This window comes from Leuciscus leuciscus (genome assembly GCF_965113295.1).
Source record: "Leuciscus leuciscus genome assembly, chromosome: 8".
Lineage (NCBI taxonomy): Eukaryota > Metazoa > Chordata > Actinopteri > Cypriniformes > Leuciscidae > Leuciscus > Leuciscus leuciscus.
The window spans coordinates 42785350-42804851 of NC_138732.1; the positions used below are offsets into that span (position 1 = coordinate 42785350).

General features: G+C 43.9%; 1 protein-coding gene and 1 long non-coding RNA gene across 2 annotated transcripts in view; one reads left to right on the plus strand and one right to left on the minus strand.

Annotated features, from left to right (window-relative positions):
* mgat4b (alpha-1,3-mannosyl-glycoprotein 4-beta-N-acetylglucosaminyltransferase B) overlaps positions 1-19502 on the minus strand; it is a 159400-nt gene that overhangs the window by 96681 nt on the left and 43217 nt on the right. The window lies entirely within an intron of this gene.
* LOC309504806 overlaps positions 18629-19502 on the plus strand; it is a 125010-nt gene continuing 124136 nt past the window's right edge. The window contains exon 1 of the long non-coding RNA XR_014208178.1: positions 18629-19502. This exon is cut by the window's right edge and continues 111 nt beyond it. This is a non-coding gene — a long non-coding RNA (uncharacterized lncRNA).

Sequence of the window (19502 nt, forward strand, 5' to 3'; positions counted from 1 at the left end):
GCCCAGAGCATGCACACATACACATGTACACACACTCCAGAAGACATGAGGACTCCTCACAGCCCAGAACATGCACACATACACATGTACACACACTCCAGAAGACATGAAGAGTCCACTCAGCCCAGAACATGCACACATACACATGTACACACACTCCAGAAGACATGAGGAGTCCACTCAGCCCAGAACATGCACACATACACATGTACACACACTCCAGAAGACATGAGGAGTCCAGTCAGCCCAGAACATGCACACATACACATGTACACACACTCCAGAAGACATGAGGAGTCCAGTCAGCCCAGAACATGCACACATACACATGTACACACACTCCAGAAGACATGAGGAGTCCAGTCAGCCCAGAACATGCACACATACACATGTACACACACTCCAGAAGACATGAGGAGTCCACTCAGCCCAGAACATGCACACATACACATGATCCACTCCAGAAGACACGAGGAGTCCAGTCAGCCCAGAACATGCACACATACACATGTACACACACTCCAGAAGACATGAGGAGTCCAGTCAGCCCAGAACATGCACACATACACATGATCCACTCCAGAAGACACGAGGAGTCCAGTCAGCCCAGAACATGCACACATACACATGTACACACACTCCAGAAGACATGAGGAGTCCACTCAGCCCAGAACATGCACACATACACATGTACACACACTCCAGAAGACATGAAGAGTCCACTCAGCCCAGAACATGCACACATACACATGCACACACACTCCAGAAGACATGAAGAGTCCACTCAGCCCAGAAAATGCACACATACACATGCACACACACTCCAGAAGACATGAAGAGTCCACTCAGCCCAGAACATGCACACATACACATGCACACACACTCCAGAAGACATGAAGAGTCCACTCAGCCCAGAACATGCACACATACACATGTACACACACTCCAGAAGACATGAGGAGTCCACTCAGCCCAGAACATGCACACATACACATGTACACACACTCCAGAAGACATGAGGAGTCCACTCAGCCCAGAACATGCACACATACACATGTACACACACTCCAGAAGACATGAGGAGTCCACTCAGCCCAGAACATGCACACATACACATGTACACACACTCCAGAAGACACGAGGAGTCCACTCAGCCCAGAACATGCACACATACACATGTACACACACTCCAGAAGACATGAGGAGTCCACTCAGCCCAGAACATGCACACATACACATGTACACACACTCCAGAAGACACGAGGAGTCCACTCAGCCCAGAACATGCACACATACACATGTACACACACTCCAGAAGACACGAGGAGTCCAGTCAGCCCAGAACATGCACACATACACATGTACACACACTCCAGAAGACATGAGGAGTCCACTCAGCCCAGAACATGCACACATACACATGTACACACACTCCAGAAGACATGAGGAGTCCACTCAGCCCAGAACATGCACACATACACATGTACACACACTCCAGAAGACATGAAGAGTCCACTCAGCCCAGAACATGCACACATACACATGTACACACACTCCAGAAGACATGAGGAGTCCACTCAGCCCAGAACATGCACACATACACATGTACACACACTCCAGAAGACATGAGGAGTCCACTCAGCCCAGAACATGCACACATACACATGTACACACACTCCAGAAGACATGAGGAGTCCACTCAGCCCAGAACATGCACACATACACATGTACACACACTCCAGAAGACATGAGGAGTCCACTCAGCCCAGAACATGCACACATACACATGTACACACACTCCAGAAGACATGAAGAGTCCACTCAGCCCAGAACATGCACACACACACATGTACACACACTCCAGAAGACACGAGGAGTCCATTCAGCCCAGAACATGCACACATACACATGTACACACACTCCAGAAGACATGAAGAGTCCACTCAGCCCAGAACATGCACACATACACATGTACACACACTCCAGAAGACATGAGGAGTCCACTCAGCCCAGAACATGCACACATACACATGTACACACACTCCAGAAGACATGAGGAGTCCACTCAGCCCAGAACATGCACACATACACATGTACACACACTCCAGAAGACATGAGGAGTCCAGTCAGCCCAGAACATGCACACATACACATGTACACACACTCCAGAAGACATGAGGAGTCCAGTCAGCCCAGAACATGCACACATACACATGTACACACACTCCAGAAGACATGAGGAGTCCACTCAGCCCAGAACATGCACACATACACATGTACACACACTCCAGAAGACATGAGGAGTCCACTCAGCCCAGAACATGCACACATACACATGTACACACACTCCAGAAGACATGAAGAGTCCAGTCAGCCCAGAACATGCACACATACACATGTACACACACTCCAGAAGACATGAGGAGTCCACTCAGCCCAGAACATGCACACATACACATGTACACACACTCCAGAAGACATGAGGAGTCCAGTCAGCCCAGAACATGCACACATACACATGTACACACACTCCAGAAGACATGAGGAGTCCAGTCAGCCCAGAACATGCACACATACACATGTACACACACTCCAGAAGACATGAGGAGTCCACTCAGCCCAGTACATGCACACATACACATGTACACACACTCCAGAAGACATGAGGAGTCCACTCAGCCCAGAACATGCACACATACACATGCACACACACTCCAGAAGACATGAGGAGTCCACTCAGCCCAGAACATGCACACATACACATGTACACACACTCCAGAAATCTAAGTATTAAATCCCAAATATTAAACTCTGCCTCGTTTACACCAGCGATCATAACTACACTGATAACTATAACTATAAAGAATGAAGACGTCCACAGCACAGCTATAATGATAACGGGACAGTGGAGTCACTTTAAGGACGATTATTTCCCTCTGATTAACTTCATCCAGACGATCAAACCACAGCGTTCATGTGGACTTCTGCACGCACGGGAACTGCTGAAGACCAGGGGAATGTGTCCATGGCCGGCTGAGAACCGCTGATCTAGACATCAGAGACGGGGTGATGAACATCACACAAATATACTGGAACGTGAAGGTTTTCAGGTGATGGCTTGTGTTTCTGTTCTATCAAATGATTTGGAATATAGAGCATAAGTCATGTGTGTTTTGTTGTAATAAATATTTAATATTTGTACCTCAATAGCCCCTGCTCCCTATTTACATTTAATTCATATGAAAACAGAGGAGGATGAACTTCTCTTCTGGTGACTTATGGCAGAATTATTATTTTTTAATTCTGATATAGTCAACACTTGTCATTTTAAAGCTTTGGAATGATGCAATTGAGTTTAAAATAATACTCTCTGGACCAAGTGTGTGTGTGTGTGTGTGTGTGTGTGTGTGTGTGTGTGAGAGAGAGAGAGAGAGAGAGAGAGAGAGAGAGAGAGAGAGAGAGAGTCATTAGCTAATGCTGTCTGCTCTTGTGGTTTTGTGGTAATTTTAAAGAGCAAATAGCAGCACAGTATAAAGCTTTTATTGAAGAGCTAGAGCGCGTTAAAAAGCCTGGCTGATTTTTGATTCGCCATTAATCACAGTGATCACAGACACACACACACACACACACACACACACACACACACACACACACACACAGAATGTAGCATATCACAATCGACCCAGACAAACCTCCACTGTGACCTCATGCTTTCATCTCAAGCAGAGGTTTATTTATTGCTTGTGACAAGTACATATTGAGGGTTAGTGAGATGTGAAAATGTCCAGCCTCTGCCAAAACACAGGAACAAATCCTGTGACAAAGACAGACAGAGAGATCAGTAAAGCAGTCTCAGGACAGGTCAGAGAGGTGCGCACACTTCAGCCGCTACACACTCACAAAAACTGCCATTATAATCAATGAAGCTGTCGATTACATCGCATCAGCACTTACAGTGTCTGACGTAAACACCTCTGATTGGACAATGCGTTTATGCCAAGCGGCAACCTCCCTCTCTCTCTTGAAACCGACACGGAAGTGAATTAAACTGCAATTCATCCACTGGCCACTAGAGACCGGCTGCAGAAGAGAGTCCGATCTGCATCTCCTCCATGTTAAAATGCCCAACTTTACAGCAGAAAAACACATGTTTACCGCCTGGAGCAAAAAGTGGCTTTGGTCTATACAGCTAATGTTGCCCTTCATGACGACTGTGAGGGGGTGAATATTTTTATAACTCATCCGTTTAAATTATATTAAGCCTTAAAGTTCTGCATAATTAAGGGTGTGTCCACTTTTGAGTGATAGGTGGATTCCCACGGCTGTGGTCATTAGTCATCATTAGCCGTGTGTCTGCTGTCTGTTAGCCGTCACGTTACCTCAGCTCATTGTCTGACTGTAAAAATAAATAAATCCGGGAGTGACGCGCTGCCAAGATGGCGACGGTCGGCCACGCCCACTTTAGGCTTCAAAAACGGTCTTCAGAAACCTACGGGTGACGTCACGGACACTACGTCCATATTTTTTTTACAGTCTATGGTTTATGCGCTCAACAGATGATTGGCTACTCTGCTCAACGCTGCAATAACACCTTGTATATGAAACTTCTGCTTCTGCAAAAAGAATCAAAAGCACACAAATCACTTCCAGCTGTTACTAAACTGAGTCGAAACGACTGGCAATGCTTGAGTTCTGAAGTTAAAGCGGTGTGAAGAAAGAGTATTGTGATGATAGAGTGATGTAAAAACTAAAGTTGTGAAGCTAGAACACTGTAACCCTTAAAGTCCCCCTGTAGTCAATCATTCAATCCCTTAAAACTCATCTTTGATCACCAAAATTAAACATTTAGCCTAAGTGTTTTTCTTCATGCCTTAAAATATCTTGAATGTAACTCGACACCCTTGCCTCATTTAGTATGCGTGGTTCTATGAATATGCAAATTAGCCCCGCCTCCACTCACTCACTCACTCACTCAGCTCAGAGATCCACTGGTTGACGATCACACGTTGATCTGATTGGTTACAAGGTAGTTTGTGACGTCAGAAACACCAGCGATTTCAAAGCGTGTGTTTGAGACTGTCTTTGGTTCACTGCAGTTTATAAGGAGAAAATACTCAGCAATGGTGTCGACTTATGAACTTACACATGGTTTGTCTTAAAGCATATTAAAAACACCACATACACACATAAACAACATTAAACGCTGGATTTTCACCACAGGGGGACTTTAAAAACTGCCCACTAACAACTTTCACTGTCTTTGCATACTGTAGCCTATATGTTATGTTTGGTTAACATCACGCAGAGCTGTGTTTTTAAGAGCACTTGGAGTTAAATGATCTATATTAGTCTAGCGGAAATACCAGCCACTCCAGCTAAACTCTCAGCGATCGGCTCAGACACACTGAATGTAAAGCGTCTTGTGTCCTGAAACTCTTTCCTCGAGATCAGACAGGAAAACCACAGAGCGAATCCCAGCTGGATCAACCGACCCGCTCTTCAGGTGTTCTTCAGTTTCTCTTTCTCTGACCTGCAGCTCCTCAACACTGAGCTTCTGTTCTTCTGTCTTCAGTTCTTCTCTTTCTCAGCTCTCCGTTCCTCTAACCTGCAGCTCCTCAACACTGAGCTTCTGTTCTTCTGTCTTCAGATCTTCTCTTTCTCAGCTCTCCGTTCCTCTGACCTGCAGCTCCTCAACACTGAGCTTCTGTTCTTCAGTCTTCAGTTCTTCTCTTTCTCAGCTCTCCGTTCCTCTAACCTGCAGCTCCTCAACACTGAGCTTCTGTTCTTCAGTCTTCAGTTCTTCTCTTTCTCAGCTCTCCGTTCCTCTAACCTGCAGCTCCTCAACACTGAGCTTCTGTTCTTCTGTCTTCAGTTCTTCTCTTTCTCAGCTCTCCGTTCCTCTAACCTGCAGCTCCTCAACACTGAGCTTCTGTTCTTCAGTCTTCAGTTCTTCTCTTTCTCAGCTCTCCGTTCCTCTAACCTGCAGCTCCTCAACACTGAGCTTCTGTTCTTCAGTCTTCAGTTCTTCTCTTTCTCAGCTCTCCGTTCCTCTGACCTGCAGCTCCTCAACACTGAGCTTCTGTTCTTCAGTCTTCAGTTCTTCTCTTTCTCAGCTCTCCGTTCCTCTGACCTGCAGCTCCTCAACACTGAGCTTCTGTTCTTCAGTCTTCAGTTCTTCTCTTTCTCAGCTCTCCGTTCCTCTAACCTGCAGCTCCTCAACACTGAGCTTCTGTTCTTCAGTCTTCAGTTCTTCTCTTTCTCAGCTCTCCGTTCCTCTAACCTGCAGCTCCTCAACACTGAGCTTCTGTTCTTCTGTCTTCAGTTCTTCTCTTTCTCAGCTCTCCGTTCCTCTGACCTGCAGCTCCTCAACACTGAGCTTCTGTTCTTCAGTCTTCAGTTCTTCTCTTTCTCAGCTCTCCGTTCCTCTGACCTGCAGCTCCTCAACACTGAGCTTCTGTTCTTCAGTCTTCAGTTCTTCTCTTTCTCAGCTCTCCGTTCCTCTGACCTGCAGCTCCTCAACACTGAGTTTCTGTTCTTCAGTCTTCAGTTCTTCTCTTTCTCAGCTCTCCGTTCCTCTAACCTGCAGCTCCTCAACACTGAGCTTCTGTTCTTCAGTCTTCAGTTCTTCTCTTTCTCAGCTCTCCGTTCCTCTGACCTGCAGCTCCTCAACACTGAGCTTCTGTTCTTCAGTCTTCAGTTCTTCTCTTTCTCAGCTCTCCGTTCCTCTAACCTGCAGCTCCTCAACACTGAGCTTCTGTTCTTCAGTCTTCAGTTCTTCTCTTTCTCAGCTCTCCGTTCCTCTAACCTGCAGCTCCTCAACACTGAGCTTCTGTTCTTCTGTCTTCAGTTCTTCTCTTTCTCAGCTCTCCGTTCCTCTAACCTGCAGCTCCTCAACACTGAGCTTCTGTTCTTCAGTCTTCAGTTCTTCTCTTTCTCAGCTCTCCGTTCCTCTGACCTGCAGCTCCTCAACACTGAGCTTCTGTTCTTCTGTCTTCAGTTCTTCTCTTTCTCAGCTCTCCGTTCCTCTGACCTGCAGCTCCTCAACACTGAGCTTCTGTTCTTCAGTCTTCAGTTCTTCTCTTTCTCAGCTCTCCGTTCCTCTAACCTGCAGCTCCTCAACACTGAGCTTCTGTTCTTCAGTCTTCAGTTCTTCTCTTTCTCAGCTCTCCGTTCCTCTAACCTGCAGCTCCTCAACACTGAGCTTCTGTTCTTCAGTCTTCAGTTCTTCTCTTTCTCAGCTCTCCGTTCCTCTGACCTGCAGCTCCTCAACACTGAGCTTCTGTTCTTCAGTCTTCAGTTCTTCTCTTTCTCAGCTCTCCGTTCCTCTAACCTGCAGCTCCTCAACACTGAGCTTCTGTTCTTCAGTCTTCAGTTCTTCTCTTTCTCAGCTCTCCGTTCCTCTGACCTGCAGCTCCTCAACACTGAGCTTCTGTTCTTCTGTCTTCAGTTCTTCTCTTTCTCAGCTCTCCGTTCCTCTGACCTGCAGCTCCTCAACACTGAGCTTCTGTTCTTCAGTCTTCAGTTCTTCTCTTTCTCAGCTCTCCGTTCCTCTGACCTGCAGCTCCTCAACACTGAGCTTCTGTTCTTCAGTCTTCAGTTCTTCTCTTTCTCAGCTCTCCGTTCCTCTGACCTGCAGCTCCTCAACACTGAGCTTCTGTTCTTCAGTCTTCAGTTCTTCTCTTTCTCAGCTCTCCGTTCCTCTAACCTGCAGCTCCTCAACACTGAGCTTCTGTTCTTCAGTCTTCAGTTCTTCTCTTTCTCAGCTCTCCGTTCCTCTAACCTGCAGCTCCTCAACACTGAGCTTCTGTTCTTCAGTCTTCAGTTCTTCTCTTTCTCAGCTCTCCGTTCCTCTAACCTGCAGCTCCTCAACACTGAGCTTCTGTTCTTCGGTCTTCAGTTCTTCTCTTTCTCAGCTCTCCGTTCCTCTAACCTGCAGCTCCTCAACACTGAGCTTCTGTTCTTCAGTCTTCAGTTCTTCTCTTTCTCAGCTCTCCGTTCCTCTGACCTGCAGCTCCTCAACACTGAGCTTCTGTTCTTCTGTCTTCAGTTCTTCTCTTTCTCAGCTCTCCGTTCCTCTAACCTGCAGCTCCTCAACACTGAGCTTCTGTTCTTCAGTCTTCAGTTCTTCTCTTTCTCAGCTCTCCGTTCCTCTGACCTGCAGCTCCTCAACACTGAGCTTCTGTTCTTCAGTCTTCAGTTCTTCTCTTTCTCAGCTCTCCGTTCCTCTAACCTGCAGCTCCTCAACACTGAGCTTCTGTTCTTCAGTCTTCAGTTCTTCTCTTTCTCAGCTCTCCGTTCCTCTAACCTGCAGCTCCTCAACACTGAGCTTCTGTTCTTCAGTCTTCAGTTCTTCTCTTTCTCAGCTCTCCGTTCCTCTGACCTGCAGCTCCTCAACACTGTGTTTCTCACGTCTCGATTATCGGCCTCATTTCCTCAATTTCCTCAACTATACTTATCAAAATCATCCCGTGAAGCGAGTTAAATCTAAAACACCCTCAAATGATTGTAATTAAATATAAAAACGAGTATTTTTTAGATAAAGGTCATTTTTAGCACTGTTGTTTATTAACAATAAAACATGTATTAGGGATGCACGATATATCGGCCGCCATATCGGTATCGGACGTTATCGTTATTCGGCCCGATAAGAAAATTTGGCCAATATATTAAAGCTGATAAATAATTTCCTTCAGCTGAGACACTCAAATATGATTGGAATCACTTCATAAAAAGGAAAATACAGAAAAGTAAACTTCGGTTTCGGTTTTCGACGAAGAAATTAATCTTTTTTTAAGTCATTTTCGGTTTCAGTGTTCGGCCAAGTGCATCCAGAATTTACGGTTTCGGTGCATGCCTAATCGCAATACAGGCTGGTAGCTGAAGTGATTTTGCAGCAGAGCCTGTACAGTATTGACTTGACTTTGACTAAAGCACAGAGATCAGTTTCACTCCTGAACCCGAGAGCTCCAGCCGGAGCAGGGGAGATCGCTGAGCTTCCCCAGGAGGAGGATCCAGTGCTGGGTCACATCAGCGGCTCGCTCCCCTGGGCCAGACCAGTGTGTGCGCCTCTTCATCTGTGTCTCGCTCTCTGGTGGAGTGAAACAGGAGACTGAGGACACACACACACACAGAGAAGAGCGGACAGAGTGATGTCACACACACAACAGGCTTCAAAGATAACTCTGACAGTCAGTGTGTGTTCGGTTGTCCACAGGCATGTACACACACGACTGCAAAAACATGATAGTTACAGTGGCTGAAACACACACACACACACACACACACACACACACACACACACACACACACACACACACACACACACACACACACACACACACACACACACACACACACACACACTTTGTGAGAACATTCGTTGACACAAGGCTATCTCAACACAGCAAAAACTCCAGCAGAATCACCAAAGGAGAAAATCACAATGTTTAAGTCGTCATTATGATGATCAGTGTGTGCTTTAGTCGGGCTATGGTCCCTTCAATTTTAGATTTATTTTGGCTGCAGAAACGGAGTTATAACACCCAGATGAACACAAAGAAAAAGTGATCTGACGGTGTTGGTTGTGTTTTGACATAATCATAATTTGACCTGAATCACTGAACTCACTAGAGCCTAATCTCTAAATGTAGGTTTACTTTATTGATTATAGCAGCACTGTCCTTGTACAGGGACACAAATTCAGATGTTCTCCTTTGCTGATTCTGCTTGTTAACATCAGGTGTCTTCAATAATGGCCAATCATCACTCAATTAATCACTTAACACTGCTTCAGCGTTCATTTAACATTCATATTATAACACTTTAACACTCTTGAGTCTGGAGCCAAATAAAGTCCCAGGAGTTTATTTGTAGCTCTCTGCCCTAACCCTAACCCATCCTAACTACTGCCTAACCTGACCCCTGATCCCAAACCTGCCCTTAACCTACTTATAACCTGACCCCTAAACCAGCTCTTGACCCTCAGACAGGCCTTTAAAGGCTCTCAGAAACTGAAGACCGGCTGAAATATCCTCACTTTACTCTCTCTCTCACTCTGATAGTCTAAAACTCACGGAGATAGCTGTACAAGTACACACTCACACGCACACTAACACACACGCTCACACACTCACACGCACACTAACACACACGCTCAAAGCGAGTGTGAGCGAGTGTGTGTGTGTGAGCGTAAGTGTATTTGTGGGCTTGTGTGTGGGAGTGAGTGAGTATGTGTGTGAGCAAGTGAGTGTGTGAGTGATTCACTCGCTCACACACATACTCACTTACACTCACTCCCACAAATACACTAACGCTCACACACTCACTGTGACTGAGTGTGTTCTCGTTGATCTCCTGAAGCATTGGCTGATTACTGATGGTCAAATCAATAATATCTGCCTATCCTGATTCAACCTCTAAACTCTAATAATCATGAATGTGAAAACTCATGCGAAAATAGATGGATTAATTAAAAACTAAACAACGCACTTGGACATCATTATATTCCATCACATCTGACTGTAATGAACGGGACTCTACGATACGTGACGGAAAGTGTGTGTGTGTGTGTGTGTGTGTGTGAGTGACTCAATGAATGATAGATGAACTGTACTTTATTTTCACTGATATCATGTTTTGCACCACAGTAATAATAACAGCCCTTCTTCTTCTGATTGTGTGGTTGAATATGACCTGCACATGTTCTTGACAGAGATGATTCAGTATCATGTCTGAATGATGAAGCCTCACCAGCTGTGTGTGAGTGTCTCTCTCTCTCTCTCTCTCTCTCTCTCTCTCTCTCTCTCTGATCATTAGCTGGACTCTATTGTCTCTCTCTCTCACACACAGAAACACGGAGAGAAACCTCCACTCTAAAACTCCTGTTAAACAGCTTCAGACCAGGAGAAACTGAATACGCCTCATTCATTCGCTCCTGCACATGTATAAATGAGCTTTCAGGAGAAAATCACATGGAAACTTTGAGTCAAGAGTGTTTTGAAAGCCTCCATCCACTATAGACACATGAGTTCTGTACAGGGCTCCAGACTGAGACCAAATCCTCGCATTTTACCACCATTTTTCTTGCCGGTGCGACCAAAATTTGCGACCTTCTGTAGCCCCGCCCCTTCTGTAGCTCCGCCCCTTTTCAGCGCTGCGCTCGTTGTCTTTTGACTTACGGTCTGTATTTTCACAGTGATCTTGCGTGTTTATGAATGAACGGCTCGTTTTAAAATCTTCCCGGTCGACTGACATTTGTTAAGTCATCTGCTTTAAACATTACAGTCCTCATGATAACTATCGTTAACTTTACATGAAGTAAATCCACTTCAAAAGCTAATTACTCCTGGACAGCAGCACCATAGAGATATACAGAGCGACCGCAAAAACAGAAGTTCAGAGACAATATTCTAAAGATGGCGGCGCCCTCGTTTCTCTGGCGCATAAGGTCTATAGGTTGCAACAATGTTGCCCAGCATCAAATTGCAAACCAAATGAAAGCTGAACGAAACTGTGCTACTCATTTGTGCTTCACGGACCGTTTATCGGTCTGGACCAATAACCACCGTTACTACAGCTGGAGATCCAGTGAATTCACCACAGATTTAATAACATCCGTCGCTGTGAGATCCAGTGAGGAACATTCAGAGTTAGATTTAAGGTTTTCTGTTAGTGGCTCCAGCGCTCTAGTAAACACAGTTAGTCTGAAGCCCTGATGCAGAAATGGGGTCTTTATTTTACGGATGATATGTAAGGGATAATGTAGCGTGAGGCGGTTGTTATAGCGAATAACACCCCCGACAGGCTGATCGGGACCCCGATGCGAAGCGGAGCTTGAATCCTGAAGGAGTTGTATTCGCTATAACAACCGCCTCGCTATACATTATCCCGCTTATTACATGGCTACCTACCAAATAAATCAATAATTTGACACAAAATATTGATTTAAAAAGGAGTTTATTGATTTAAAAACGATTGTATTGCTTCCGCTAAAGAAAATAGTCCGTTCCGTCTCTACTGTTAGAATCCTGCGTCCATAGCAACGCTCTGTTTTTCATGGCAACGGTGTGTTATAGTTCGCAGCGGCTGTTATCAAGAAATAACACACCGCATTCTACAATAGAATTCAATCAAGCCATGTAATATTATGTGTTATATGTAGGCCATAACCTTCATGTGTAACAGCAGCTCCAGACAGAAATCAGTGTAACCGGTCAATCCATCGGGATGAATGATGCTGTGAGGGACATACACATGGGCACTCCGACCACCACAGTTATTCTCACACGTTATGTTTTTCATGAATTAAAGGGATGTATCCCTCCCTTCACATGACCTTCACATACATGACCTTCACATGCCCTGCTCTAATAATCCTCAGACGATATGAAACACATCGACTGTAACTGTAATCTTGTGTGTTTAATCCAGCAGCCGGACACACACTTTACAGGAGCTCTTCACACAGATTTACTGGGAATGACACATTCTGAGCGAAGCTTGATCTCGGGATAAGCGACTTTAATGGAGATAATCTTCCAAACGCACCATATCCAGGACTAAAGGTGTGTTCACAAGCCCTCAGAAACACTTTAGCTTTCAGAGTGCGTCTCAAAGCTCCTCCTGAAGTGCTTTAAAGGATGGGATATATCACTCATTCCAGAAATCACATACTTCTCTACTATATAGTGCGCCAAACACAGTGTCTGAAATCCGAAATCACAGTACATGGAAACAAAACTTGGATGATCTACTATTCTGAAGTGTGTGTGTGATGGACACTATCCCAGAGGATCTGTGAACGACAGTGAAGCGACGCAACTGATGCCGGAGGGTCACATGGTCATGACATCATGATGAATGTAGTGTGTCCAGAGTATATTCAGACTATATAGAGCACAGTTTCTCGTGATCACAGGGTAATTACTTGTTGAAAATAAGAGCCTGCTGGAGAGAGGCTGATGTGAGACGCAGCCCTGGTGTGAGCGAGCCTTTAGAAGAAGAGAGATTCAGATTCATCACTAATAACTCAAGCTTTTTATCCATCTGAATGTCTTATGACAGTAAATCGGTTTATTTTTTGCTTTCTTTTTCATAACAAATAATCAGCGTGACAAACTTTATATATATGGCTATATGAGTCTATTCTAGAGAAATGTGACAAATTTATGGTGTAACATTTCACTCTGTAGGACTTTAAGAGGAAGGGTGTGTGTGTGTGTGTGTGTGTGTGTGTGTGTGTGTGTGTGTGTGTGTGTGTGTGTGTGTGTGTGTGTGTGTGTGTGTGTGTGTGTGTGTGTGTGTGTGTGTGTGTGTGTGTGTGTCAAACGCTCAGCAGTATGTGTCAGACCACAGCGTGTGTGTTTGTGTATCACTCTTTCATGTGTGAATTTCATGGACTGACATGATCACATAATCAGATCTCATGCTTCCGTGTTTCCAGAGTATTCTGCACTTCATAATTTCATACGAGTTTCTCTCTCCTGTTACAACTGCCATAATCACTCCCTCGAGAGGCTTTAAAAACACAATGTACTTTTCCACTCATTCACACACACACACACACACACACACACACACACACACACACACACACACACCACTGTATGCATGTTTATCTCAGATGTATCATGTTAAGGTAATGTAGTCTAGAGGAGCATCTCACAGCAACAGCAGAAGTAAAGCACGTTTATTTACATATTTTGGGGGTAATTCTGCTGTAGATCACACTAGAGTTTGATTAATAAAGCTGATGATGATGATTAATGCTGAGCTTGAGTAATGTACAGCACACCTGTCACTCATATGAGATCAGCCAATGGCAAACCACCACCATCCAACCATCCAATCAATTCCCCACAGACACAATCAAGCCCCGCCCACATTTGTTCTTGTTCCTGAAGCGTTTCACTCAGATATACGGCACTATAGAGGAGAAAACACCAGCACAACTTCCCTTTCATGATGAGTTTAACTAGTTTATGTGTGTGTTTTTGTGAACATCTGATGAATTTGGTTCCGTTAACATCGTCTTATATATACAACCTGGAAACATCAAACGCCAGAGTCTGAGAAACACAGTAATAAAAGTGTGTCATTGCTCAGACGTGTGTTATCAGAGCAACAGGACACACTCGACTCAAGGCCACACACAACAGCAGAGGAGGATGCTGGGAAACGGAGAGTGTGGAGGAAAGAAAACCGTACGTGGAAAAATAATTGATAACAATGAAGCGGGGAGAAATGATTCAAGCAGAGAGTGCAAATGGAAATAGCTGGAGCTCAATTCAGTGGTCACACACTCGGCTTGTCCAGCAATGCATTCTGGGATCTCAGTTTAGGGGCCGCCTTCACATCTAATGATGCCTTGAAGTGCAGGGTTTCAGATTAAACGTTTAAAGTTAAAGGGATAGTTCACTTTGAAATTAATTTTTGGTATGTTTTAGCTTACCTCAAGGGCATCCAAGATGTAGGTGTCTTTTATTCCGCAGTAGTTTCAATTTTGATATTTTTAGGTCAAACCGTTCTTGTCTGTCAGTCATATAATGCAGGTCTATGGTCACTGTCTCAAAACACAAGCACAGAGTCCAAATTAAAACAATTCCCCATCGTCCAAATTAAACAATTCCCCATCGTAAGTACACATTGATGGCCTAAGACACGAAACGAGTGGTTTGTGTGAGAAAACGAACAGTATTTATATCGTTTTTACCTCTTATACACAGCCATGTCCAAGTGATCTGATCTGACGTGTGCGCAGACTGGTGCATAGATATATACACTAGATGTCGCCTTAAAGACATTCGTTCCAATGAACTGCCGCAGACAAGGCGACATCTAGTGTATATATCTATGCACCAGTCTGCGTACACGTCAGATCAGATCACTCGGGCATGGCTGTGTATAAGAGGTAAAAACGATATAAATACTGTTCGTTTTCTCACACAAACCGCTCGTTTCGTGTCTTAGGCCATCAATGTGTACTTACGATGGGGAATTGTTTAATTTGGACGATGGGGAATTGTTTTAATTTGGACTCTGTGTATCGAGCTCAGCTGTGGAGTGTGTGTGTGTGTGTGTGTGTGTGTGTGTGTAAGAGCTTTTGATCATAAAGGGGCAACAGAACACCTGCTGGAGTCACTGTAAACCTGCCGGGTCACGATGGTTCATTCAGTCAAAGAAGACTCCCACAATACACTCTAGAACAACTGCCTCTCTCCATCACACACACACACACACACACACACACACACTAACCGTTATATCACGGTTCAGCGGAGAGCCACTGATAACAGGATCACAGTAAACTGAGCTCAGAGACGCTGCATCGGCAGATATGCATATTTGTAGTGTTGCATGACACAAAAATGTATTTCTATGGTTTCAGTCAACTATAATAACCCTGGCCACGTCACTCTTCCTGTCCATCTGTAATCCGCTGCGCTTCAGGCTCTTCCTGAGAGTCACAGATGAACACACAACCTGCTAGTGTGTGTGTGTGTGTGTGTGTGTGTGTAGGATCTAATGGACTGGCTTTACCAGGGAAAAACAACATTATATGATCAGATGCAAGTGATCCAATATCTAATAGCTAATCCTTCAGGGTTCAGGGTCAGGATGAGGGATGTTAGCGGGAGAAGCACTCTTTCACTGATCCTCCTCTTTCCCTGATCCTCCTCTTCCTCCTCTTCCCCTGCTCCTCCTCTTCCTCCTCTTTCCCTGATCCTCCTCTTCCTCCTCTTTCCCTGATCCTCCTCTTCCTCCTCTTTCCCTGATCCTCCTCTTCCTCCTCTTTCCCTGCTTCTCCTCTTCCTCCTCTTTCCCTGCTCCTCCTCTTCCTCCTCTTTCCCTGATCCTCCTCTTCCCCTGGTCCTCCTATTCCTCCTCTTTCCCTGATCCTCCTCTTCCTCCTCTTTCCCTGCTCCTCCTCTTCCTCTTCTTTCCCTGATCCTCCTCTTCCCCTGGTCCTCCTCTTCCCCTGGTCCTCCTCTTTTTCCTCCTCTTCCGCTGATCCTCCTCTTCTTCCTCTTTCCCTGATCCTCCTCTTTCCCTGATCCTCCTCTTTCCCTGATCCTCCTCTTCTTCTTCCTCCTCCTCCTCTTCTTCCTCCTCCTCCTCCTCCTCTTCCAGTGGTTTTAGATGCTCTTAGAGAAATGAAATGGCTAGTTTATCCCGGTTTGCTCATTCGGCACCGGCTGGAGCGCAGCATTAGGGCACAGATGGACAGGATTCAGAGAAACTACAGCGTAAAGGAGACGATTTAGGAGGGATTACAAAAACACACACTATCACTAATACACAAACACACAAGTGCACACTAGTATATCTGTGAGGTCAGAGCAGACGTCACCAAAGTACAAAATTATGCAGTTTTTATAAAGTCGCACTGGCTATAAAACACAAGTCTAAAACACAAGATTTTAAAAACAGATTGAGGACTATCTTCATAATTCAGGCTACCTGGTAAACATAATATAATATATTTCTGTTGTATAATCTAACTGTAATAAGCACAGCCAGGCTGCAAATATCTCATGTATATTTTTTTCTTCTTTTTATTGTATGCACTAATTAAACAAGCTAATTAAACCGTGTCTGATGCCGCAGGAGGGGAAATGATACGACTCTTTAAAGTCAATCGTTGTTTGCAGAAACACATTAATCTTCTGTGAGATTCTACAGTGAAACTGGACATTCAACAGGAGACATGTGAGGACTGGCTGGATCATGGCAGAAAAGAGCCACACTGAATGAGAGTTTGATTAATGCTTTTCTTTATAATAGGCTACTGGTTAATATCGTGTTAATAGCACATGATGAGGCAGGTCAGAAAAATACATAAGCTGACAATATCACAATTAGAATCAATGCACAAAGAGGAGAGAGAGAGAGAGTGTGAGTGTGTGTGTGTGTGTGTGTGTGTGTGTGTGTGTGTGTGTGTGTGTGTGTGTGTGTGTGTGTGTCTCTATTGCTGGTCTCTGATTACAACAGGAGCATTAATAAGTTAGACTGTCTTATCCAACACATGCCTACACAAATTAACTGTAATTACTAACACACACACACACACACACACACAAAACAGTCACATTTAGCAAATAAACCTTATTTTCCACACACTAATGAGTGGAAAATCTAAATATTTGCAACATGTCATCAGTTCATTTCTCACAGTCACGTTCTGTCACACCACACACAATAAGTCAGTTCTGGTGTAATATCACACACACACACACACACACACACACACACACACACACACACACACGTGTTGGATAAGACTCACATGTGTGTGTGTGGGCTGTCATGGGTTGGGCAGACAAATGGGAAGCTGTGCTCTTCAATGAGCCTTTATTCTGCTCTTAAACTTTAACAGGTCTTCAGTGGCAGTTTCATCCGGTACACAGATCTCAGAACCACACACAGTTTACAGTTTGTTAATACACTCACTAACACACACACACACACACACACACACACACACACACACACACACACACACACACACACACACACACACACACACACACACACACTCAGGCCTGTGTGCAATCCATTTCAACACATAACTCATGCCAAACTCAGAATAATAACAGCATGAGTCTCAAGCTCTCTGATGTTCCTCAAGGAAAAATCTGTTCAAAATATACTAAAAACACACGTGGAAAGGTCTTATAAAACTATTCTTTGCATTTTATGTTGGTGTTAAGACAAGTTTCAATTTAATTACTCTAAAAATGTGGCATAACCATCAAGAAAAGAAAAAAAAGAAAAATAATAATAATCATAAATTATTCTAATTCATAATATTAGGGCTGAACGATATATCGAAAAATTATAAAAATATCTCAAGGTGTAAATAAATCCCACAACCGCTTGTGATCACTGACTGAATGATTTTAATATGATTTTAAAAATGAAATTTTAAGGCCGGCGCTGACAGCAAAGAATAGACGCAAACCAGAGTTATCAAGCGCTAGTCTTGTCATTTCCACTATCTTCGATACAATACCTTGAAAAGAACCGATATTCGAGAACACGGGGAAAACGCTGCATATACTGTCATATAGATATTTTTAATTCTACTTTTGTCCAGTCTAGGCAATCAAAACTTTAAGATCACTTAAATATGATAAAGCTTTTGCGCTTGTTTCACATATAAACATCGATCAATTACCATTACAATTATAAATAACAAGGAAACTGCATTTCAAATGGTAAATTGATTTTTTTTTTTTTAAGACAAGAAAACTAAAATAAAATAAGATATAAACAAATTCTATTCTGCACAAATACAATAGAATAGAATAAAAATACAAGTTAAATAGACTGCTTTATTTCTTCAGATAGGTCTTACAGTGGTATTCAGGTAAGAATCTTAATACAGTAATCAAAGTTAAAATAACATGGATAATCTTCATTGTAAAAATGAAATGCAGATTAATCAAGTTACTAAAGTTATTCAGTCGAGAGCAGTGAGTGAGTTTCTCTTTGTCTTTGTTGTTTGATTAACATTATAAACTCAGACATCAGCAGGAATATTAGGCTGCTGTCCCTTTAAGAGTGAATGCACAGATCTAATACACTGATACTGATACACACTCGTCCTCAACTGTTCACGGCTGTGTTTACGTCATACACACCAAGATGGGCATCGTGACATTATTTTTGAGTGTATTTGACCATTAATAAGCCGCATAAAGGAGCTGATTCTGGCACTTGTATGTCAGAGGTGGATTTATTATGTGTGTGATCTTCAGATGGGAGTGTGAAATCTGTGGGAATGAGTGGAATTATGAGCAATCCCGCGCTGAAGTTCAGACCCGGACACACCAGCACTGTTTAACCGGAGTGAGTGAGAGGAGGCGGGTGTGTGTATCTCACTGCTGGAGAGGAGAGAGAACACACAGCTGGTATCACACTGCAGGAAGGAGAATGGGAATCGTTTCGGATGTTTCAGTACATATGGAAATATCAATGTTTTTGACCATTAAGCGCAGTAAGAGCTCAGTGCGGAGCTCACACACAGAAAGCTGCCTATCAGAGAGTGTGTGATCCTGAATCCAGAGCTCTTGACCAGCTTTATGCCCAGAATCATGTCTCGCGAGTGTCCTCATAAACACAGTTGGTCATGTGTCATCGGCGTTCTCACTGGTTCGTGTTTTGGAAGTTTGCGCAGGAAGAGTTTTCTGTTAGAGCGGTGTCGTGTTAGCTAAGTTAATTACTAATGATCGCTGTGACAGAAGTCAATCAATCAAACTAACTTTAGCTGGACAATAACTTTACTCTAGAGCTGCTGTAAAGCCCAAACTCTTTACTTTAATTTCCTATTATCAGTGTAAAGCTGCTTTGGAACAATCTACACTGTTAAAAGCACTGTATAAATGAAGATGACTTGACTTGACTTGACTTGTCAATGCTGTCCTCACACGCTATTGGACATTCCTGAAGCTGTGATAACCAGACCGTCTCGCTCAGGTGATCTGCTGTCTGAAGGAAGAGGA